Below are 22,171 nucleotides of genomic sequence, written 5' to 3'. Positions count from 1 at the left end.
TTCTGTTTGTTTTCTACTGCACAACTGCCAACAGCTGGGCTATCTCATGCAGGTTTCGCTCGAGTGGATACTGGTTGCAAAAAGGTTATTTAGATTTTTATGTGGGCAAGTTTGGTGAGATGATCCATGTCCAAGTTGTCGAGCTGTGACTTTAAGAGTGACAAGGTTGGTGCGGATCTGGTGGTGTCGGGAAGGATGTTCCACCCTGGGATAGTCCATGGATATAGTGACTGTAGGTAGCTATTTTTGTTTGCTCTAAGTCTAGTATAATTGAAGTGACCTGAAGACTGTCTTGTAAATTTCTGGGTATTGGATTGAATAAAGTGAGATATGTGAGGGATGATGCCATGAGTCTCTTTGTAGACAGTACATAAGCAGGCTTTGGTGCGTCTTGACTCCACGACTCCCAGCCAAGGCGATTTAACATATCAGATACCCTTGACTGTCTTGCGTAGTCGTCACAAACAAAACGTGCTGCACGCCTCTAAACCTTGTCATGGGTGTCAATGTTATTTTTCTGGTTAGGGTCCCATATTGTCTGGCAATATTCCAACAGTGGGCGGACAAGTGTTTTGTACGCTACCTCCTTTGTTGGTTTGTCACAACCGGGTAAATTTGGGCGAAGGCCCAAAGTTCTGTTTGCTTTTGTGGCAATCTGGTTTATGTGTCTGTCCCAAGCTAGGCCAGACGTGAGTTCTACTCCCAGGTATGGGTGGTGATCAACTTCTTTAAGCAGGTTGTCTCCCATCTTGTACCGGTTTATGATCGGCTTGACTTTATGAGTAACTCTCATGGAAAAGCATTTGGCGTAATTGAAACCCATTTGCCAAATGGTTTCCCAATTGGATAGATTGCTTATGTCATTTTGAAGAACCTTGGCATCTTCGGCAGCTTTGATCTCTCGATACACAATACAGTCGTCTGCGAAGAGTCTCACTCTCGAAGACGTCGTCAGGCAGATCATTGATGTAGATTAAGAACAGCAAGGGTCCCAACACCGTTCCCTGTGGCACACCGGACTCAACTACAACCTTTTGATGTCGTTTGGTGAGGAATCAATCAATCCAGGAGTAGATGTTATTTTGGATGACATAGGGAAGAGAAGGCAAGGCTGATATCCAAGTTGTTATTGTGAATATTTCTTAAGAATTATGAAGGGATCTATTAAGGTATATAACTCAAAAATATGGGATTATAAATATAGAGACTACAGGGAATTTGGGAGAAACCCTTATTTAGAGGTCAGTGGCAAAGTGACAAAGTATCTGAAAGAACAATGTGGAGAAACCATAGATACATCTAAAGAGAAGGTTCTCTTAATGAGCCTAGATGGAAAATTATGGGATGAGGTTCACGTGGAGTCTTAGCAATGGTCTGGACTATTTGAGCCAAATAGCTGTTTCTGTAGCATGTGGACTTTGAGACCAGTCTGAAGAAGGGTCCCGATCCGAAACGTCGCCTATCCATATTCTTCAGAGATGCTGCTTGACTCTCTGAGTTACCCCGGCACTTTTATGTCCATTTTATTCTTATGTGTACTCTGACATTCAGCACATGCATCCAATTTGACTACAGGCTACATTGAGATGTGTTGCTAAGCAGTTACGATATATTCCAGAATTAATATTCCAGACTGACTCAATGAAGCTTTTGAGTGGGCATTGGTTGATTGCCTGGATTGGAATTATCACTCCATCGTCTTCCGTCACCTGACTGATATTTGGAAACAGCTTGTGATATATCTAGCAGCCAATTGCAGCCTTGGTTCTTGTGGGCAGAACATACTTGAGTTATCTTTCATGTTCCTGGTAAATGTTAACAACCAGTTGAACTGGAACAGCTTGGCTGGGGAAATCATTTGATTCCCATACAAAGGACCTCAGAACTACAGTGAGAATACAGATCACATTCATATCTTGTGTCATAAAAGCTTATTAATATTTCATGAAGTAAACATAATTGACTGGATAACCAAGTTGTGAACTTTGTCAGGGCAAAGGTAGTCTAGAGTGAATAACGAGTAAAATGTAAAAGGGTCCCGACGCAAAATGTCACCTATTCATGTTCTTCACAGATGCTGTGCAGGAAGGAACTGTGGATGTCGGTTTGTATCAAAGATAGACAGACACAAGTGCTGGAGTAACTAAGCGGGTCAGGCAGCATGAACCGCTGATCCGCTGACATGCTGAGTTACTCCAACAATCCTCCACAAGAATAAAGAATGTTTAATTGTCGTATGTATGGAACATTAAATTCTTATTTGGTACAGATTTACAGGCCCATTAGGCTCAGCCTGTCAGTATTTTGGACAGTAGACACCTGAAAATGGTTCAATCTTGTCAACTGCTTTCTGATGGTGGGTCATTACACCTTTCTTGTGTAGGATTATTAGTTTTATCTCAAAAGGTCAGAGAGCGGAGAGGGTGAAAAGGACTGCAGAGCAGCGATGCTTTGTCAAGGTGAAATGAAAGGTGAGGGAGGCATAAGAAGAGGAAACAGGAATGATTTTGAACTTGTATTTTTCAGTCCAGGCTTGCAGATATAAAAGTGTGTAGAGAGGAACTGCAGATATTGGAAAACACCAAAGATAGACACAAAGTGCTAGAGTAACTCAGCGGGTCAGGCGGCATCTCTGGAAAAAAGGTTGGGTGACGTTTCAGGTCTGACCCTTCAGATTCATTCTGAAGAAGAGTCCCGACCTGTGAACTTCACCCATCCTTTTTCTCCCGATATTAAAAATGTATCAGCTCACAGGGAAAAAGTAATCCATGAGCTACAGGGTTAACCTGCTGTCCAATGCCATCTAACCACCAAAAGCATCTCTTGTTACAAGTGTGTAGGATCAAGTTACAAGAGGGCTGAGATACAAAAAGCAGCCTTGGGCCCTTTTAGAATTGGGCCTCATTAATATTCAACAGGAAGGGTGAATCCCAATTGGATAAGACTCAGTGGGTTAACTAAGTATTTCATGTGAAAAGTAAAGCACTTAACAATACGCTGTGCCCAGTGGCAGAGACGAGGCAAGAAACAGGTATGTAGGCAGTGTTGATTAGAATCACTAACTTTCAAGTTGATAAATAGCATTTGAGCTGTGATCTAGTCTATCTGCTTTCTTTCTCAACAAATTGTTTATGATCTCTCTCTCGCTCTCTCTCTCTCCCCTTCCTTCCTCACTCACTCACTTTTTCTCTCCCTTTTTCTATTTGTTGTCTTACTCCTCCATCTTGCCTGCCATTGTTTCTTTTAATACTCCAATATGTACTTGGTGATTTGTCTAATAAACATGTTAGCTCTGTTTCAGTTCCGTATTGTTTTTTTAAAATCAGTAAAGTTCCCTTTACTTCTCATATCATGGCCTATTACACCTGGTACAGTCAAAGGTAGACACAAAATGCTGGAGTAACTCAGTGGGACAGCATCTCTGGAGAGAAGGAATGGGTGACGTTTCGGGTTCTTCAGTCTTCAGTGACGTTTCTTCAGTCTGAAGAAGGGTCTCGACCTGAAATGTCACCCATTCCTACTCTCCAAAGATGCTGCCTGTCCTACTGAGTTACTCTGCCATTTTGTGTCTACCTTTGATTTAAACCAGCATCTGCAGTTCTTTCCCACTCACCTGGTACAATGCCACCCTGATTGGTTGAAAGATATCTGCGATGGGCCATGAACATTGGTAACCACAAGGTTTTTTTAATGAACTTTATAAATACGCTTTTTGTAGCTGAAATCTCGTCATTCCTTTATAAATAAGCACCCTTACATTAACAAACCAAAACGGAACTTGAATTGCCTTTACCGTTGTACCTGAAATCTCAAGAGTTTGGAGATGACCATTTTTAAAATTCAGTGGGCGAGCAATTTGAGGATCCTTCTTCCATTGAAGAAAGTTGGTGAGATATGTAAAGGTGATGGGGTGGGAGTGGGAGATATAGTGGGAAATTCATGGGCCATTAATTTTTTAATGCCCAACGTCTGTCAATCCTTTGCACATTTTTATTTTAACTTTTTATTAATTAAGTTAATGTGCAAGTTTTCCAAAATAAATGAATCTGTAAATTTAAACATGGAAAAACGCAGATCTGGCAAGTGTTGGTTGAACTGTGGGTGGGGCAGTGTGCAGACTCACTTGTGTTGACACAATTTATATTTATCTACGACGAACTTCCAATGCACAAAGAAATCTAAAGTTAATCATTTTGAAAGGCTTTTCATTTCTTAAAAAGTGAAACATTGCAAGGAAACTTATTTTTCTGGTACAATCCAGTTGGGTCACCATATTTCAGATCTGAAGTTGCATCCAAGAAAAATATATCATTTAAAAAAATTATTATTTTATTATTAAATTATAAATTAAATGATTATTTTCCATTAATTGACTGCTTCTGTTTTCCAAAATATCCTGGGAACTGTAGAATTTCCCATTCTTGGGAGCCCAGGAAAGTTCCAGATAGCACCCAGTTCAAAAATGTTTTAATACGTGATTATGAGATTGGATATCTATTAACCAGTATGTTGCTAACTTCTCTGAGAATAAAACTCTTGTATCAATTCAAGAAGACATTTCATCAATACATTTAGAAATCTTCAAGGTTTGTTTATTTCAATCAACGCTCAAATCCTTGTCAAGGATTCCTTTACGTTTTTCATCTTTCTCAATGTTTCTTAGATGATTCCATGATTGTGAATTCAGATTCTTCTCATTCATCGTCAAAGCCCACATCCCAGCCCCCATATTCCATTCTCCTACCTCCACCTCCCAATCCATGTTAATTTCCCATGTTGATCGTTCTCAGGATAAGGAGTCGACCATTTAGGACTGAGAAGTGATGTTTCTTTGTTCCAGCTTGTGAATCTGTAGCATTTTCTATCCCAGTGGGCTGCAGATGCTCTGTCTTTGAGTATATAAGCCTGATACTTTGCTTTAGACGTTAAAGGCACCAAGAACACGGTAGGAAAATAGATGTCGGAGAATAAGTAATGACCTTACTGAATGCAAGAATGGGTGTGAGTAACCTTTTGGCCTCTTATGAAGAAGTTTCTGAAAGTTGTTTGAGATTTGTCTCTAGATTAGTTTGAGTTTCTGCCATGCTGCTGCTGTAACAGAATAATTTTAATTAATATTCTGGATTCAATTTGCCTACGATGTTTATGCTTTTGATGATATCCCATCTAAAGCTTGTGTTTTATCTTGTATTTGCCACTGTGGTGCTTAATCACGTCTCCTGCAAGGGCTGTAGAGCCAAAATAATTGTGCAAAGTAGTTGAAGCCAGCAATTGTGAAAATCAAGCTGATTCATCCTGCCCTTGGCAATTCTGTTCAGTTTGCATTCCCTCCCCCCCAACCCCGTAGATACACACAAAGTGGTGTGTGGAGTAACCAAGCCGGTCAGGCAGCATCTTTGGAGAAAAAAGCTGGGTGACGTTTCTGGTTGGAACTCTTCGTCTGTGTCTGAAGAAGGGTTCCGACCCGAAACGTCACTCATCTTTCTCCAGAGAAAGAGCGCCTGACCCGCTGAGTTAATCCAGCACTTTTGTGTCTATTTTCATAATAAGCCAGCATCTGCAGTTCCTTCCCACACATTAGGTTCCCCCATATTGCAGCTGGTAATTGTTGCCTCACAGTGCCAGAGTACCTGGTTCGATCCTGACCTCAGTTGCAGTCTGTGTGAAGCTTACACGTTCTCCCTGTGACTGCGTGGATTTCCTCTGGGTGCTCCGGTTTCCTCCCAAAGACATGTGAGCTTGTAGGTTAATTGGCCTCTGTAAATTGTCCCTACTGTATAAGCAGTGGGATAACACAGAACTAGTGTGAACGGATGGTCGACGTGGACTCGGTGGGCCAGTTTCCACACTGTACCTTTCAATGATTCAATGAATTAAGGCACTTTCTATAGCACATTTTGGAATTTGTGGGTTTATAGACAAATTAACATTTTTTACAGTTTAGTTCCTGTGATAATCTGGGATCTGAAACAGCCAATTTAAAAACCTAGCAACCTTCCACAACGAGATCATCAAATAACCTATTTTGAGATGCATTAGGAGATATACGTCCTACCCAAACCAACCCATCCCCAGGCACTTTCCCCTGCAACCGCAGGAGATGCAACACCTGTCCCTTTACCTCCCCTCTCAATCCATCCAAGGACCCAAACAGTCTTTCCAGGTGAGACAGAGGTTCACCTGCACCTCCAACCTCATCTATTGCATCGGCGAAACCAAACGCAGGCTCAGCGATCGCTTCGCTCAACACCTGCGCTCAGTCCGCATTAACCAATCTGATCTCCAGGTGGCTGAGCACTTCAACTCCCCCTCCCATTCCCAGTCTGACCTTTCTGTCATGGGCCTCCTCCAGTGCCATAGTGAGTCCCACCAGAAATTGGAGGAACAGCACCTCATATTTCACCTGGGCAGCTTGCAGCCCAGTGGTATGAACATTGACTTCTCCAACTTTAGATAGTTCCTCTGTCCCTCTCTTCCCCTCCCACTTCCCAGATCTCCCACTGTCTTCCTGTCTCCACCTATATCCTTCCTTTGTCCCGCCCCCCTGACATCAGTCTGAAGAAGGGTCTCGACCCGAAACGTCGCCCATTCCTTCTCTCCTGAGATGCTGCCTGACCTGCTGAGTTACTCCAGCATTTTGTGAATAAATGCAAGATACAGAGATAAACTCCAATACTGTTATTTATAAAAGTGTTAAGGACATTTTATTTCATTGTGAAGGAGACGCCCAGTGGAGTGGGGAGAAGGAAAGAGCCGGAGGAGTGGGGAGAGGGAGAAGACCGCAGGAGTGAAGAGAGAGAAAGAAGGCCCTAGCAAGGAGAGGGAGGGGGATGGGGTAGGGAAAGAACAGGCAGGAGGTATGCGGAAGAGTGAGCAGCGGATTCGGGGGAGCCAGAGGAGTGGGGAGAGAGAGCCGGAGGAGTAGGGCGAAGGAGGGCTGGAGGAGTGGGAGAGATGGGGGGGGTTATGAGCTGGTGAAAGTGACTTGAGAGAAAAGAGCCGATGAGGGCCGGGATGTGTGGGGAGACAAGGCCAACATTCGAGCAGAGAGGTCCGGAGGGGTGAGGTGTTTGGGTGAGGCCGGAGGTGTGTGGAGTAAGAGGGCTGGAGACTGGGTGGTTGGGCGGTGCTGCGCCAGCTGCCCATTGGTCCGCGCAGCCCCGCCGCCAACACATTCTAACCGTGGCGTTGGCAACACATTCTAACTGCAGCGGTTGGGGAGCGCCGCGCGCAACACAGCGTCCCTCAGTGGGATGCCAATTTCAAGCATTTAGCGCGGGGCCCTCGAAAGTGCGGGGCCCGTAGCAAATGCTACTTTTGGTACTATGTTAATCCAGTCCTGACGATGAGCGTTTGTCGGCACTGAGCCTGTACTAGCTCGAATTTAGAAGAATGAGGGGGACCTCATTGAAACATACAGAATAGTGAAAGGCTTGGATAGAGTGGATGTGGAGAGAATGTTTCCACTAATAGGAGAGTCAAGGACTCGAGGTCATAGCCTCAGAATTAAAGGACGTTCTATTAGGAAGGAGATGAGGAGAAATTTCTTTAGTCAGAGGGTGGTCAATCTGTGGAATTCTTTGCCACAGAAGGCTGTGGAGGCAAAGTCAGTGGATATTTTTAAGGTAGAGATATATCATCATATCATATCATATATATACAGCACGGAAACAGGCCTTTTCGGCCCACCAAGTCCGTGCCGCCCAGCGATCCCCGCACATTAACACTATCCTACACCCACTAGGGACAATTTTTTTAATACATTTACCCAGTCAATTAACCTACATACCTGTATGATTCTTGATTAGTACAGATGTCAGAGGTTATGGGGAGAAAGCGGGAGAATGGGGTTAGGAGGGAGAGACAGATCAGCCATGACTGAATGGCAGAGTAGACGATGGGTTGAATGGCCCAATTCTGTTCCTATTCCTCATGACCTCTTTAGACTTTAAAAATGCAGGCCTGAAACAGACCTTTCAGCCCACTGAGTCCGCGCCGACTAGCAATCCCCGCACTAACACTATCCCACACACTAGGGACAAATTACAATTTTACCAAAGCCAATGAACCTACAAACCTGTACATCTTTGGAGTGTGGGGGGAAACCGGAACACCCAGAGAAAACCCACATGGTCGCAGGGAGAACATACTGTACTAACTTCGTACAGACAAAACCCGTAGTTGTGATCGAATCCGGTTTCATTGAATACTGTCCTATTCTATTTAATATTTTTCCCAATTCATGAACCCTTCTATTGATATTCTTTACCTCGGAAGATCAAAAGACTTGCAAAACATTATTGTTTGTCATCGCCTAACTTAGTGTTTTGGATTGTTATATGTAAACTTTTCTCCTGCTCTTTTAAACCTTGCTGGAGTCTCGGTGGCTTATTCTTAGTATTTGAGTGACTGTTGGATGTCCATAAATTAGAAGTACCCACCACCTTATCATTCTTCACACCATTTTGTTGTTCCTTAAGCAAATCTAGGGCCTCTATTATGCTATCTATAAGATCATTCCAGTATTCTTCATTACCTGTTGTACTTCTGAGGCCACTCTTAAATTTCAATTGATAAACTTAGTAAAAGTAAGATAAACTGATTCTTGATGTGGGTCTTCGACCCAAAATGTGACAATTTCTTTCCCTCCCCATTGGTACTGCTCAACCGTTATTAAGGATGCGTTTTCTGAGTACTTAGAAGCACATGATAAAATAGGCCAAAGTCAGCCTGGTTTTTTGGAAGGAGAGATCTTGCCCAACAAATCTGTTGGAATTCTTTGAGGGAGTAAATAGCAGGATAGACATTCAGTGGATGTTGTTTACCTGGATTTTCAGAAGGCATTTGATAAGATGCCACACATGATGCTGCTAAACAAGATGAGTCCACGGTTTTAGAGGGAAAATAAAGGGGGCTGTTTCTGCTTGGCTGCAGGTGACTTGTGGTGTTCCACAGGGGTCGGTATTGGGGCCACTACTCGTCACTCTGTATCAATGATTTGGATGATGGAATTGATGGCTTTGTGACCAAGTTTGTGGATTATACAAAAATAGATGGAGGGGCAGGTAGTGTAAAGGAAGCAGGAGGTCTGCAGAAGGATTTGGACAGATTGGGAGAGTGGGCAAACAAGTGTTCGATAGAATGCAGCATAACAAAGTGTGGAGTCATGCACTTTGGTAGTAGGAATTAAGCGAAGACTATTTTCTAAATGGAGAGAGGATTCAGAAATCGGAGGTGCAAAGGGACTTGGAAGTGCTGGTGCAGGATTCACAAGAGGTTAATTTGCAAGTTGAATCTATAGAAAGAAAGCAAATGCAATGTTAGCATTCATTTCGAGAAGACTAGAGTATAAAAACAGGGATGTAATGGTGAGGCTTTATAAGGCACTGGTCAGACCACATTTGGAGTATTGTGAGCAGTTTTGGGCCCCATATCTGAGGATGGATGTGCTGGCATTGGAGAGGGTCCACAGGAGATTTCTGGAAATTATCCCAGGAATGACTGGATTAACGTACGGTGAACGTTTGATGGCTCTAGACCTGCACCTGCTTACTTACCAAGTAATGAAATGCCTGGATAGAGTGGATGTGGAGAGGATGTTTTCAGTGGTTGACGAGTCTAGTACCAGAGGGACAGCTTCAGAATAAAAGGACATGCCTTTAGAAAGGAAATTAGGAATTTCTTTAGTCAGATGGTGGCGATTTTGTGGAATTCATTGCCACAGAAGGCTGTGGAGGCCATATCATTGGGAATTTTTAAAGTGGAGATTGACAGATTCATAATTGGTAAGGGCATCAAAGATTATGGTGAGGAGGGAGAAGAATGGGGTTGAAAGGGAAAGATCAGCCATGAATGTAGACTCAATGGGCTGAATGGCCTAATTCTGTTCCTATGATTTATGAAGTAACCTGCTGAGTTCCTCCAGCAGATTGGTGTTAGAGTAAGAATGTGTACTGGGGATTTTGTCTAGGAAAGATGAGAAAGATTGAATTGGTTCAAAGAACAGAATGAAAGGTAGATACAAGGAACTGCAGAAGCTGGTTTACAACAACAAAAAAAGACACATTGCTGGTGTAACTCAGCAGGTCTGGCAGCATTTCTGGAGAACATGGATACATGACATTTTGGGTCGGGGCCCTTTTTCAGACTGAATGTAAGGGGGTGGAGGAAGAAAGCTAGAGGAGAGGAGGGGCAGGACAAAGCCTGGTGAGTGCATCGAGCAGAAGGAATCCAAGCACTAAACAGCAACAACTTCAATTTATATTCCATTTATTGAACATTATGCCAAATTAAAGTAATTTCCTCTGTGCTTTATCTCCCTCTCAACTTTTGATGCTCCAGAGAAAATAATCCAAGGATAAAAAATTTAAAACTGCATATACATTCGTATTTGAGTATGATACCTTCTTAATTTCAGATTCTTTATAAATTTCCTGTATGAATTAATTTCATAAAACATTGAACAATGGCACAGTGGTAGAATTATTGCCATACAGCGCCAGAGACCCAGGTTCGATCCTGACTACAGATGCTTGGCTGTACGGAGTTTGTATGTTCTCCCCGTGATCTGCAAGGGTTTTCAAGAACATCGGTTTCCTCCCACACTCCAAAGACGTACAGGTTTGTAGATTAATTGGCTTGGTATAAGTGTAAAATTGTCCCTAGTGCAGGATAGTGTTGATCTGCGTGGATCGTTGGTCGGTGCGGACCCGATGGGCCCAAGGGCCTGTTTCTGCGCTGTATCACTAAACTAAACTGTACAGCACAGGAACAGGCCCTTCAGTCCACAATATCCATGTCGAACGGCATACCAAGTTAAACTAATCTCCTCTGCCTACATGTGCTCCAAATCTTAGAGCAACAAAACAATTTGTGCTTGGGTAGGGCCATTTTAAACACGAGGAAGTGGAGGGAATATATTAAAAATTTCCTCCATGTCTAACAAGATAGAAAACAATATATTTTTGTTTGTTACAGATCATGTATGGTGAGAGAGAAAGCACAAGTATCCTCTGAAGAACAGAGAAGAAGAAAGAAAATAGGAATGCCTTGCATGGGTAGCACAAACGGAACCCCAAAAGTAGCCGTGGGTCCATAATCGGCTACTGTTGGGTTCCGTTCCTGTTAGTCATGGACAGACTACCCGAATATTCCTCTGTTCAACAGCTATGTAAGGTGTGGAGTCTATTGGATCTCAGTTACAATACATTTTAAAATTCAATTATAGTGAATATATTTTTATTTTGACAATACTGAGATGAGTGTTCTTGCATAACTTTAATAAGCCTTATGTTTGTATTGATAATATAATTAATCTTAATCACTAACTTCAATCTAAACGTTTTGTTTCCCACTTTTGATATGCCATCCAGCATTTCCTCTCCACTGTGGTTATCTCCCCTCCACCAAATTACTTAAGAGCTCCTGGTCAACCTGTTTTTCTGGGGAGAAATCACTAAATAATTTGGCTTGGCTAAATTTGAGCTAATCTAAGAATTACCTGCCCTTGCTCTGTGCCCTGTTCATCTGTCACCAATGTGTTCATTCACCCAAGTTGATTCCTGGCCTGATAATCACAGTTTCTGGATTAACGTGGCGAAAAGGTAGACGCTATTGGCAGATACTATAGCATTACAACATTTAAAAGACATTTCGACAGGTGCATGGATAGAAAAGGTTTTGAGGAATATGGGTCAAAAGTGGGCATGTGGGACTAGCGTAGACAGGGTATCTTGGTCGAAGTGGGCAAGTTCGGCCGAACGGCCTGTTTCTGTGCTGTATATCTCTATGACTGACTTACCTGATTACTTTGTGTGCAAAAGACCCTCAAATTGCTGGTGTAGACCCTTCAAGTTCATCCTCAAAGAAAAGACCATGTGTCTTAGGCAGAGTGAGGGTTACTGCCTCTAGAAAAATGGAGAAATCATTTTTGTTCTAATTGGAGTGCCCAGATTTTTTGTGCATTCAGATAATGATCCAGAATGTATTTTGTTAAATGCCAGTGGCATATGAGTGAAGTTGTTATTTCTCAGCAATATGGCACCTCTTAGAACATAAAATTCTACAGCACAGGAACTGGCCTTTCAGCCCAATGATATCTGGGCTGACCATGGTGCCAATTTAACTGCACATCTGCTTGCAAGTGGCCTATATCCTTCAATTCACTGTCTGTCCAAGTAATTGTCTAAATGCCTCTTAATAATGTTATATGCTTCTATTAAGTCACCACTTAGCCTCTGAAGCTCTAGAAAAAACAATTCAAGTTTGCCCAATCTTACCTTTGCAGCTAATACTCTCATCCAGGCAATATCCTGGTAAACATCTTCTGCACCCTGTTCAAAGCTTCTACATAATTCCCATAATACAACAAACATAAATGTGCTTTAATCTTCTGGATCAGCCTGCCATGTTGAAAACTTTACTAAAGTCCATGTGTATAGCATCCATTGATCATCCCACATCAATCATCTTTGTTATCTCCTCAAAAAAACTCAATTGTGTTTGTAAGACATAAACTTGCCTATACAAACCCATGCTGACTATCCATAGGTGCATGCTTATCCAGTTGGGAGTATATCCTATCTTACAGAATCTTATCCAATAATTTCCCTATGTTTGATTTAAAACGCACCAGCATTGTCCTGGTATGCAAACACCAAGTATCACTACATGCTAGGATTCTATCTATCCCCAGTGTTGTGAAGAATGATATTCATTTTACCTCAAAATGTTCCTTTTAGATAGGCCATTATACCCTACATGCTTGTCACAGAAATCTTTACACAAAAGATCACAAATCCATTAAACAGTAGATAGACACAAAATGCTGGAATAACTCAGCAGGTCAGGCAGCATCTCTGGAGAAAAGGAATAGGTGATATTTCAGCTCAAGACCCTTCTTACACATGTGAGGAAAAGCCTTGCATTGCACATAAATTACTTTCAATCTGAGTTTTAAAACTCCATGAAATATTTGGTTTAATTTCCTAAATTAATGATCGCTGATAACAAGCTAACATTAAGTAGCCTGATATGTTATGAAAATGGTGACGAATATCCTATATTACATAATTTTGATTGTTTTGTTATGAATGTAGTTTGCAATTAAATAAAAGGAATTTGAACCCACAGCCTTCTGATTTGATGACAAAAGCCACTTGCTGATCCAAAGACACCGGTAGAGTTCTCTGGAATGACACGATCACTCCTGGTTAAGCCTAAATAAGTACTTACCGGGAAAGTCGTGTCAGCCAAGAGGGCTTCCCAGCTCCTCAGTGGAAGAACTCCAGCGATTCGTAGGATACATTTCAAGTAGCTTCTGAGAAGATGAAGTCCATCCATTGCGGGGAAAGCTGTTTGAAGACAATGACCATAGAAAAGATGAAACAATCAGATTTTAGGAACATTGGGAATGAGCACAGCTTCTTGCCACTGTACTAAATAAACTTTTTTTCTGTCTGTTCCCATTTTAGTGGTTTTCAATGACTTGCTTGGTTAGATGGCTGTGCTGTGTGGAAGGCTGGATAGGAAGGATTTAGAGGGATATAGGTCAAATGCAGACAAATGGGTTGAGCCCAGAATACCAACAGCCAGCGTGAACAAGGTGGGCTGAGCGATTAATTTCCATGCTGCATAACTCTATGACTCTAGCTCTAATTCAAACTTCAACTGTGCTTTCACTGATTCCAATATCCTGAATCCTGGAATAGCAATATAACAGTTTGTATTTTGCAGCAAGTTGCCAATCCCATCCATGTTTTGTAACCAAGAAAATTGATCATAGGCAGAATGGTAATCACCATTCTGGTAACAACATAGAAGGATACCATTTGGCTTACTAAGTCGATACCAGAATGTATGTAAGAGCGGTTCAGCTCACACTCCACCGTGCTCTCCCTGTGGCCCTACAAATTCATTATTTGCAGACACATATTCAATTCTAATCTGAACATGATAATTGAATCTACGCTTGACATTAAGCAGCAAATGATAAAGGTTTGTAAAGTAAAGTTTTCCATCGTCATATTTGGTTCTATTGCCAATTATCTTTTATCAATATCCCCTTGCTCTTTGGTCTTTCTGTGGTTGGTAACTTCTTTCTACTCATCTCTGCAAGGCTATCCCTCAACCTTTGATATTCCGGGGGTGATAAAGCCCCAGCCTATCCAGTCCCTCCATAGAGAATCTGTGTATCTCACTTACTGACATACCTCCTACAGCTGAGTGGTCGCACAAGGACTTGTACAGTTGTAATATGATGTCCCAACCTAAATACTGAATGCCCTAACCAATGAAAACATGTCTGCCAAATACGTCTTGGCCATCCAGTAGGTTTGATCTACAATTGCTTGGGCATGCCATATTTAATTTCTTGTGTAAGCATTGTGTTGTGTACCATCAGTTTCTAATTACATGTTACGACATACAATAGTGTGCTGCCCCTTTCCTTTATTATTTTGATCTGTATGGATGTAATATAATCACACTTGGGATTTATGGGTTTATACATATGGCCTACGTGAGTAAGCCTATGTGGGTCTTGGCATCATATTCAGCACAGATATTGTGGGTCAAATGGCCTGCTCCTGTGCTGTACTGTTGTATATTCTATGTCACAAGGAGAACTTCAAACTCCATGCCATCAGCACCCAAAGTCAAGACAGAACCTGCTGCAAGGCAGTGACTAATTGTGCCACTCCACCTTCTAAATATTAGAACCCATTATTAAACATGTCACAGCAGGGTACTTGAAAAAAATAAAGGTGATTAAGTAAAATCAACTTGGATTTGTAAAGAGGAAATCATGTTTAACCAATTTATTATAGTTTTTTGAAGTTGATATATGGAAATTAGTGTAAGTATATACTTTAGATTTCCAGATGACATTTGATAAAGTGCTACACCAGAGGTTTTTACTGAAAACAAAGGATGAGGGTGTAGGAAGTGATATGTTGGTTTGGTTAGAAGATTGGCTGACTTAGGCTTTTGGTTTTGCACTAATATTGGGTTTTTGTTTTTGTTTTTTTGTTGTTTATTAAGTTATCTATTGTGTACTGATGTTAACAGACCTGTTATGCTGCTGCAAGTAAGAATTTCATTGTTCCATTTGGGTACATATGACAATTACACATACTTGACACTTGAAATGCAAATAGGATAGAGTTAGTATGTAGAAACAAGGAACTGCAGATGCTGGTTTACCAAAGAAAGACACAAAGTGCTGGAGTACCTCAGTGGGTCAGTCAGCATTCTTAGAGATCATGGATAGGTGACATTTTGAGTCAGGGCCCTACTTCCGACTCAAATTGAGTTACTTTGGCTTGGTGAATTGTCAGAACTGGAATGATGCTTTAGAGATCTGTGGGTTAGATCCTATGAGTGATGCTACATCATTATAGGAAGGAAGTAGAGGATTTGGAATGTGTGCATAAAAGTTTTACCTCAGAAGAATCAAATACCTTGCAAGAATCATTAATTGCACCTTGGGCCAACTCTGCCCCAAAGCAAAAAAATAGATGTACCCATCTATAAATAACTACAAGACTTGCTAGTGGTTAAATGTCAGATGGCAAAGATAAGTAATTTAAGGTAAAGCTGCAGTGAATCTAACATTATGACCTTTATTATTCAATCCTGTTTAGTTGCATTCCACAAAGTGTTCTCATACATAGGCACAACTCATGTTATAGATGCTATGATAGGAACAGTGCAGGAGTAGGGATGTTCAGAAGAAGGGTTCCGACCCGAAACATCACCCATCCTTTTTCTCCAGAGATGCTGCCTGACCCCTTGAGTTACTCCAGCACTCTGTGTCCATCTTTGGTATAAATCAGCATCAGCAGTTCTTTGCTATAGATACCTGTGAGTTAATTATCAAAGATGACATCAGTGGCGGGGAGTCTAATACAAGTTCACCACCGTGAACTAATACAAGTTCACTTTTTAAATCTTAAAAGTTAACCCTTGCCGGCAATGCATATTTGAAAATGTAGCGCATTAGAAACATAGAAACATAAATAGGTGCAGGAGGAGGCCATTCGGCCCTTCGAGCCAGCACCGCCATTCATTGTGATCATGGCTGATCATCCACAATCAGTAACCCGTGCCTGCCTTCTCCCCATATCCCTTGATTCCACGAGCCCCCACAGCTCTATCTAACTCCCTAAATCCATCCAGTGATTTGGCCTCCACCGCGCTCCGTGGCAGAGAATTCCACAAATTCACAACTCTCTGGGTGAAAAACGTCCTTCTCACCTCAGGTTTAAATGGCTTCCCCTTTATTCTAAGACTGTGGCCCCTGGTTCTGGACTCCCCCAACATTGGGAACATTTTTCCTGCATCTAGCTTGTCCATTCCTTTTATAATTTTATATGTCTCTATAAGATCCCCTCTCATCCTTCTAAACTCCAGTGAATACAAGCCTAATCTTTTCAATCTTTCCTCATATGACAGTCCCGCCATCCCAGGGATCAATCTTGTGAACCTATGCTGCACTGCCTCAATTACAAGGATGTCCTTCCTCAAATTAGGAAACCAAAACTTTTCAGCCTAACTGCATTTCAAGAGAGCAGATCATTGAGATTATATATTAAAAGTTAAACTTGTAATTAAGTGGAAAGAATGACTGACTCACATTATTTGAAATGTAATCAAATTCCACTGTCATATCAAATTTCTTGTCAAAATATAGGAGAAATATAATCAACAGCCCTGTAATGAGAGTGATTAATAATCATGAAAGCCCTTCTAAAAACCATTACCTGCTCTGTATGCTACCTAGCTGTATGAATTTGGATGATTCTGAGCTTTGAATCTATTTTGCAAGACTGTAAGTACATTCCAACTTAGTTACATACAATAAATTATGTAAGGATAAACAAACACTGAAGAGGTGATTTAGCCAAATAAACAAAAGAGATATAAAGGGGATTTAAATTTCCTTTTAATTGTAGAGACACAGCGTAGAAACAGACTCTTTTAGCCACTGCCGACCAGTGATCAGCCCATATACTAGTTCTATCCCACACACTAGGGACAATTTACAGAAGCCAATTAACCTGCAAACCTGCATGTCTTAGGAATGTGGGAGGAAACCGGAGCACCCAGAGACAACCCATGCGATGACAGGGAGAGCGTACAAACTCTGGACAGATAACACCCATAGTCAGGATCGAACCCAGGTCTTTGGCGCTGAAAGGCAGCAACAATACCGCTGCGCCACGGTGCCACCCTTCGCTTAAGAATCCAATTTGGTTTCAAATTTAACAATGAGTTTTGTCAAAACTATTTGCAAGGAATTCTGAATGAAATGAGTGTTAACTTTCAGTCTGAGAGAGGTGCTACCATTTGAAGATGGAATCAAGGGACCTCCGGTCATAATGACATATAAAATTGAATGAGTTTACCAAAAGCACAATATTCTAATCAATTCATGACCAGTAGCTAGGTGGAATAGTTAGTGTGGCGGAAAGGGCAGTCATTCTTGCAAGTATGCTAGAAAGCTTGCTGTTTATACTGTTCATTTGATGTTTAGTTTCCTGCTTTGACATGCATGGCTATGAGAGCAGCCATGAACAATCAATCTCATGGCTTGTGCCAAATTCCTCTTGATGTGTCAGAATTAGGTAACCAGAATGCAACTAATGCCAAAGATTATATTAGCTGACCTGAATTCATTACATTTGGTAAATATTACAAAGTGGGTAACTAAATGTACTCAGGAACACTTGAATGTTGTACAAGTATTTACAAATTTAGCATAATTGTCTTAATATACAGTGCCCTCCATAATGTTTGGGACAAAGACCCATCATTTATTTATTTGCCTCTGTACTCCACAATTTGAGATTTGTAATAGAAAAAATCACATGTGGTTAAAGTGCATATTGTCAGATTTTATTAAAGGGCATTTTTATTCATTTTGGTTTCACCATGTAGAAATTACAGCTGTGTTTATATATAGTCCCCCCATTTCAGGGCACCATAATGTTTGGGACACATGGCTTCACAGGCATCTGTAATTGCTCAGGTATGTTCTAATTGCCTCCTTAATACAGGTATAAGAGAGCTCTCAGCACCTCGTCTTTCCTCCAGTCTTTCCATTACCTTTGGAAACTTTTATTGTTGTTTATCAACATGAGGGCCAAAGCTGTGCCAATCAAAGTCAAAAAAGCCATTATGAGACTGAGAAACAAGAATAAAACTGTTAGAGACATCAGCCAAACCTTAGGCTTACCAAAATCAACTGTTTGGTACCTCATTAAGAAGAAACTGAGCACTGGTGAGCTTATTAATCGCAATGGGACTGGCAGGTCAAGGAAGACCTCCACAGCTGATGACAAAATAATCCTCTCTATAATAAAGAAAAATCCCCAAACACCTGTCCGACAGATCAGAAACACTCTTCAGGAGTCAGGTGTGGATTTGTCAATGACCACTGTCCGCAGAAGACTTCATGAATAGAAATACAGAGGCTACTCTGCAAGATGCAAACCACTGGTTAGCCGCAAAAATAGGATGGCCAGGTTACAGTTTGCCAAGAAGTACTTAAAAGAGCAACCACAGTTCTGGAAAAAAAGTCTTGTGGACAGATGAGACAAAGATTAACTTATATCAGAGTGAGGCAAGAGCAACTTATGGAGGAGAGGAGGAACTGCCCAAGATCCGAAGCATACCACCTCATCTGTGAAACACAGTGGTGGGGGTGTTATGGCCTGGGCATGTATGGCTGCTGAAGGTACTGGCTCACTTATCTTCATTGATGATACAACAGATGATGGCAGTAGCATAATGAATTCTGAAGTGTATAGACACATCCTATCTGCTCAAGTTCAAACAAATCCCAAAACTCATTGGCCGGCGGTTCATTCTATAGTAAGACATTGATCCCAAACATATTACTAAAGCAACAAAGGAGTTTTTCAAAGCTAAAAATGGTCAATTCTTGAGTGGCCAAGTCAATCACCCGATCTGAACCCAATTGAGCATGCCTTTTATTTGCTGAAGAGAAAACTGAAAGGGACTAGCCCCCAAAACAAGCATAAGCTAAAGATGGCTGCAATACAGGCCTGGCAAAGCATCGCCAGAGAAGACACCCAGCAACTGGTGATGTCCATGAATCGCAGACTTCAAGCAGTCATTGCATGCAAAGGATATGCAACAAAATACTAAACATGATTACTTTCATTTGCATGACATTGCTGTGTCCCAAACATCATGGTGCCCTGAAATGGGGGGGGGCCTATGTCTAAACACTGCTATAATTTCTACATGGTGAAACCAAAATGTATAAAAATGGCCTTTATTAAAATCTGACAATGTGCACTTTAACCATATGTGATTTTTTCTATTAATAATAATAAATAATAAACATTTATTTTATATAGCGATTTTCCAAGTGCTCAAATACGCTTTACAAAAACAGTCATGACATAAAAACAAACAGACGAACTATCCTGACGGAGAAGCGGCGAACAAATAGCGCCAGCGTCCTCTCACGTCGGGGTCCGGCAGTAGACAATAAAAATACAAGACACACAATTACAATTTTAACACAAACAGCCATCACAGTGATTGCTCCAGGCACACCCTCACTGTGATGGAAGGCAAAGAAAAGTCTTATCTCCTCCTCATCCTTCTCCCGTGGTGCCACGAGGCGATCGAGGCTCCTGACTTTTGAAGCCCCCACCGGGCGATGGAAAGTCCCAGGGCCGAGCCGAGCAGGCCGATGAAGGTCCTGAGCCCCCACCGGGCGATGGAAAGTGCCGCGGCCAGGCCACGCAGGGCGATGAAGGGCCTGCGAGCGGGTCGATCAAACCTCGCGCTCCGGGGCGGTCGAAGCTGCTACGGCAGGAGCTCCCGAAAGCCGGTCTCCAGCCAGGGACCTGCGAACTCCAGATGTTGCGGTCTGCAGGGCCCACGGCCGAAGCTTCCGAGATGGTAAGTCGGCCCTGCGACCGGAGTCTTCAAGGTCAATCCCAGCTGTAGGCCGCCGACTCCACGGTGTTAGGCCATAGCGCGAACGGTGATACGACACGGTAAAGGTCGCATCTCCGTTGAGGAGGAGATTAGAAGAAAAGGTTTCCCCCACCACCCCCCACATATACAGAGCTAAAAATAAATGAAAACATACATTTAAACGATAACAAAAGACAAAAACAAAAAAAAGGCAGAGAGACTGCCGGTGAGCCGCAGCTGCAGAACGCAGCCACGCCCCTATATTACAAATCTCAAATTGTGGAGTACAGCAGCAAATAAATAAATGATGGGTCTTTGTCCCAAACATTATGGAAGGCACTGTACACATCTAAAAAGTGCTACCAAATTTTGTCCCAACTTCTGACAGATAGGGTGCTGCCTTACAGTACCAGAGACCCGGGTTTGATCCTGACTATGGTGCTGCCTGTATAGGGTTTGCACATTCTCCCTGTAACTGCGTGGGCTTTCTTTTCGGTTTCCTCCACATCCCAAAGATGTGAAGGCTTGTACGTTAATTGTCTTTTGCAAATTGTCCCTAGTGTGTGGCATAGAACTAATGTATGGGTAATTGTTGGTTGGAGCAGACACGTTAGGCCTGTTTCCACGCTGTATCTCTGAAACTATAAACTACAAAACTAAATACAGCACGCCTGTAACCCAATGCATTCCACCCAGAACCAGTATCTCTTAAATTAGCCACTCAACACTGTACAAGTACACATATCACAACAGGTTTTACTACTCTGCTGTTGCTCAAGTATGCTTGGATTTCTATAATAGGTTGAACTCCTGCCAATGCAACAAGTTTATTCCAGTGCAAAATCAACTTCTCAAAGATTGGGTGTCAGTTTCTCATCCCAGCCAAGGTCACTTTATCCATGGATGATTTAACATTATTTAAAATTGGTTACATCTTGAATTACCTTTACTGCTGAGGTCCACAGAGCATAGTGCTCCAAGCCGTCAAGTCAACAATGTCAGTGTCCCTTGGCACTTAACCCTTTTGCTTTTACTTACAATAAAACATCCTTGGAAGGTGATGATAGCCCTCCAATCATTGGCCTTGATCATTTCCAAAGACATCACTGCCATCATTTTAATGCCATACTTTTAAAACTATATTAGAGTTTCTGATGTTAAGGTAAAAGGAGTAGGTTAAATCTGCAAAGAAACCAAGTTAAATTAAAAAGAAGTCAAAAGGGACAAAGTTTAAAGGAAGAAAAGTTTAAAGGAGATGTGCAGGGCACGTTTTTCTACACAGAGGGTGCTGGGTGCCTGAAACGTTTTGCCTGGGGTGGTGGTGGAGGTAGATACAATGGTGGCATTTAAAAGGCTTTTGGATAAGCACATAGATGTGCAGGGAATAGAGGGATATGGATCACATACAGGCAGATGAGATTAGTTTAATTTGGGATTATTTTCAGCACATTGTGGGCTGAAGGACCTGTTCCTGTGCTGTGTTACTTTGCTATGTACAGGTATTGCTGTTGAGTGCTGGGGTGAGAAAGGGGGATCAAATTAAAGCTAGATCTGAGTTGCTCCAGCATTTTGTGCCTACCTTCAAAGGAATAAAAAGTGCAGCTTGAGGCATCCAGTGCTGGTGGAGATAGAATGGTTGCAATTGTGCGGTGACTGAAAGAAGTTAAATGTAAAGTTAATGGGCACTGAAGGGCTTAATATAAACTGGCGAGGACCATGTGAAGAGAGAACATTTCTTTATGCAGAATAACATGAGAGTAAATTACCAGATGAACTGATATTTAGTGAAACATTGAAATAGTTGCTAGGAGGTAGAAAAGGCTTGAATGATGTGGAACTCGGAAACTTAAAATCATATGAGAATGAGGTCACAAAAGGAAATCAAAATACCAATGCTTGTATTTTAATCCTATGACTCGTGATAGGTTGTGGATGTAGGCACAAGTTTTTTTTAAAATGCAGAATACTACAAATGATATTTACAAAGACTAGATTTGCCAGTTTTAAAAGACAGCATAAATAAAATGTTATTTAAAACAAGATGAACATACAATGGTATTCCAGATTGCCCTAAGTGTTGCTGCAAGGCAAGTAATATGTAAGATGTGGACACAGGAATGGCAGATGCTAGTTTACAAAAAGAAGGCACAAAGTGTTGGTGTAATTCAGCGGGTCAAGCAGCATCTCTGGAGGTCATGAGATTTTCTGCAGTTCT

The sequence above is a fragment of the Rhinoraja longicauda genome, chromosome 17 (genome assembly GCF_053455715.1).
Source record: "Rhinoraja longicauda isolate Sanriku21f chromosome 17, sRhiLon1.1, whole genome shotgun sequence".
Taxonomy (NCBI): domain Eukaryota; kingdom Metazoa; phylum Chordata; class Chondrichthyes; order Rajiformes; family Arhynchobatidae; genus Rhinoraja; species Rhinoraja longicauda.
The sequence above is the reverse complement of the archived record's forward strand: the minus strand, read 5'-3'. Positions refer to the sequence as shown.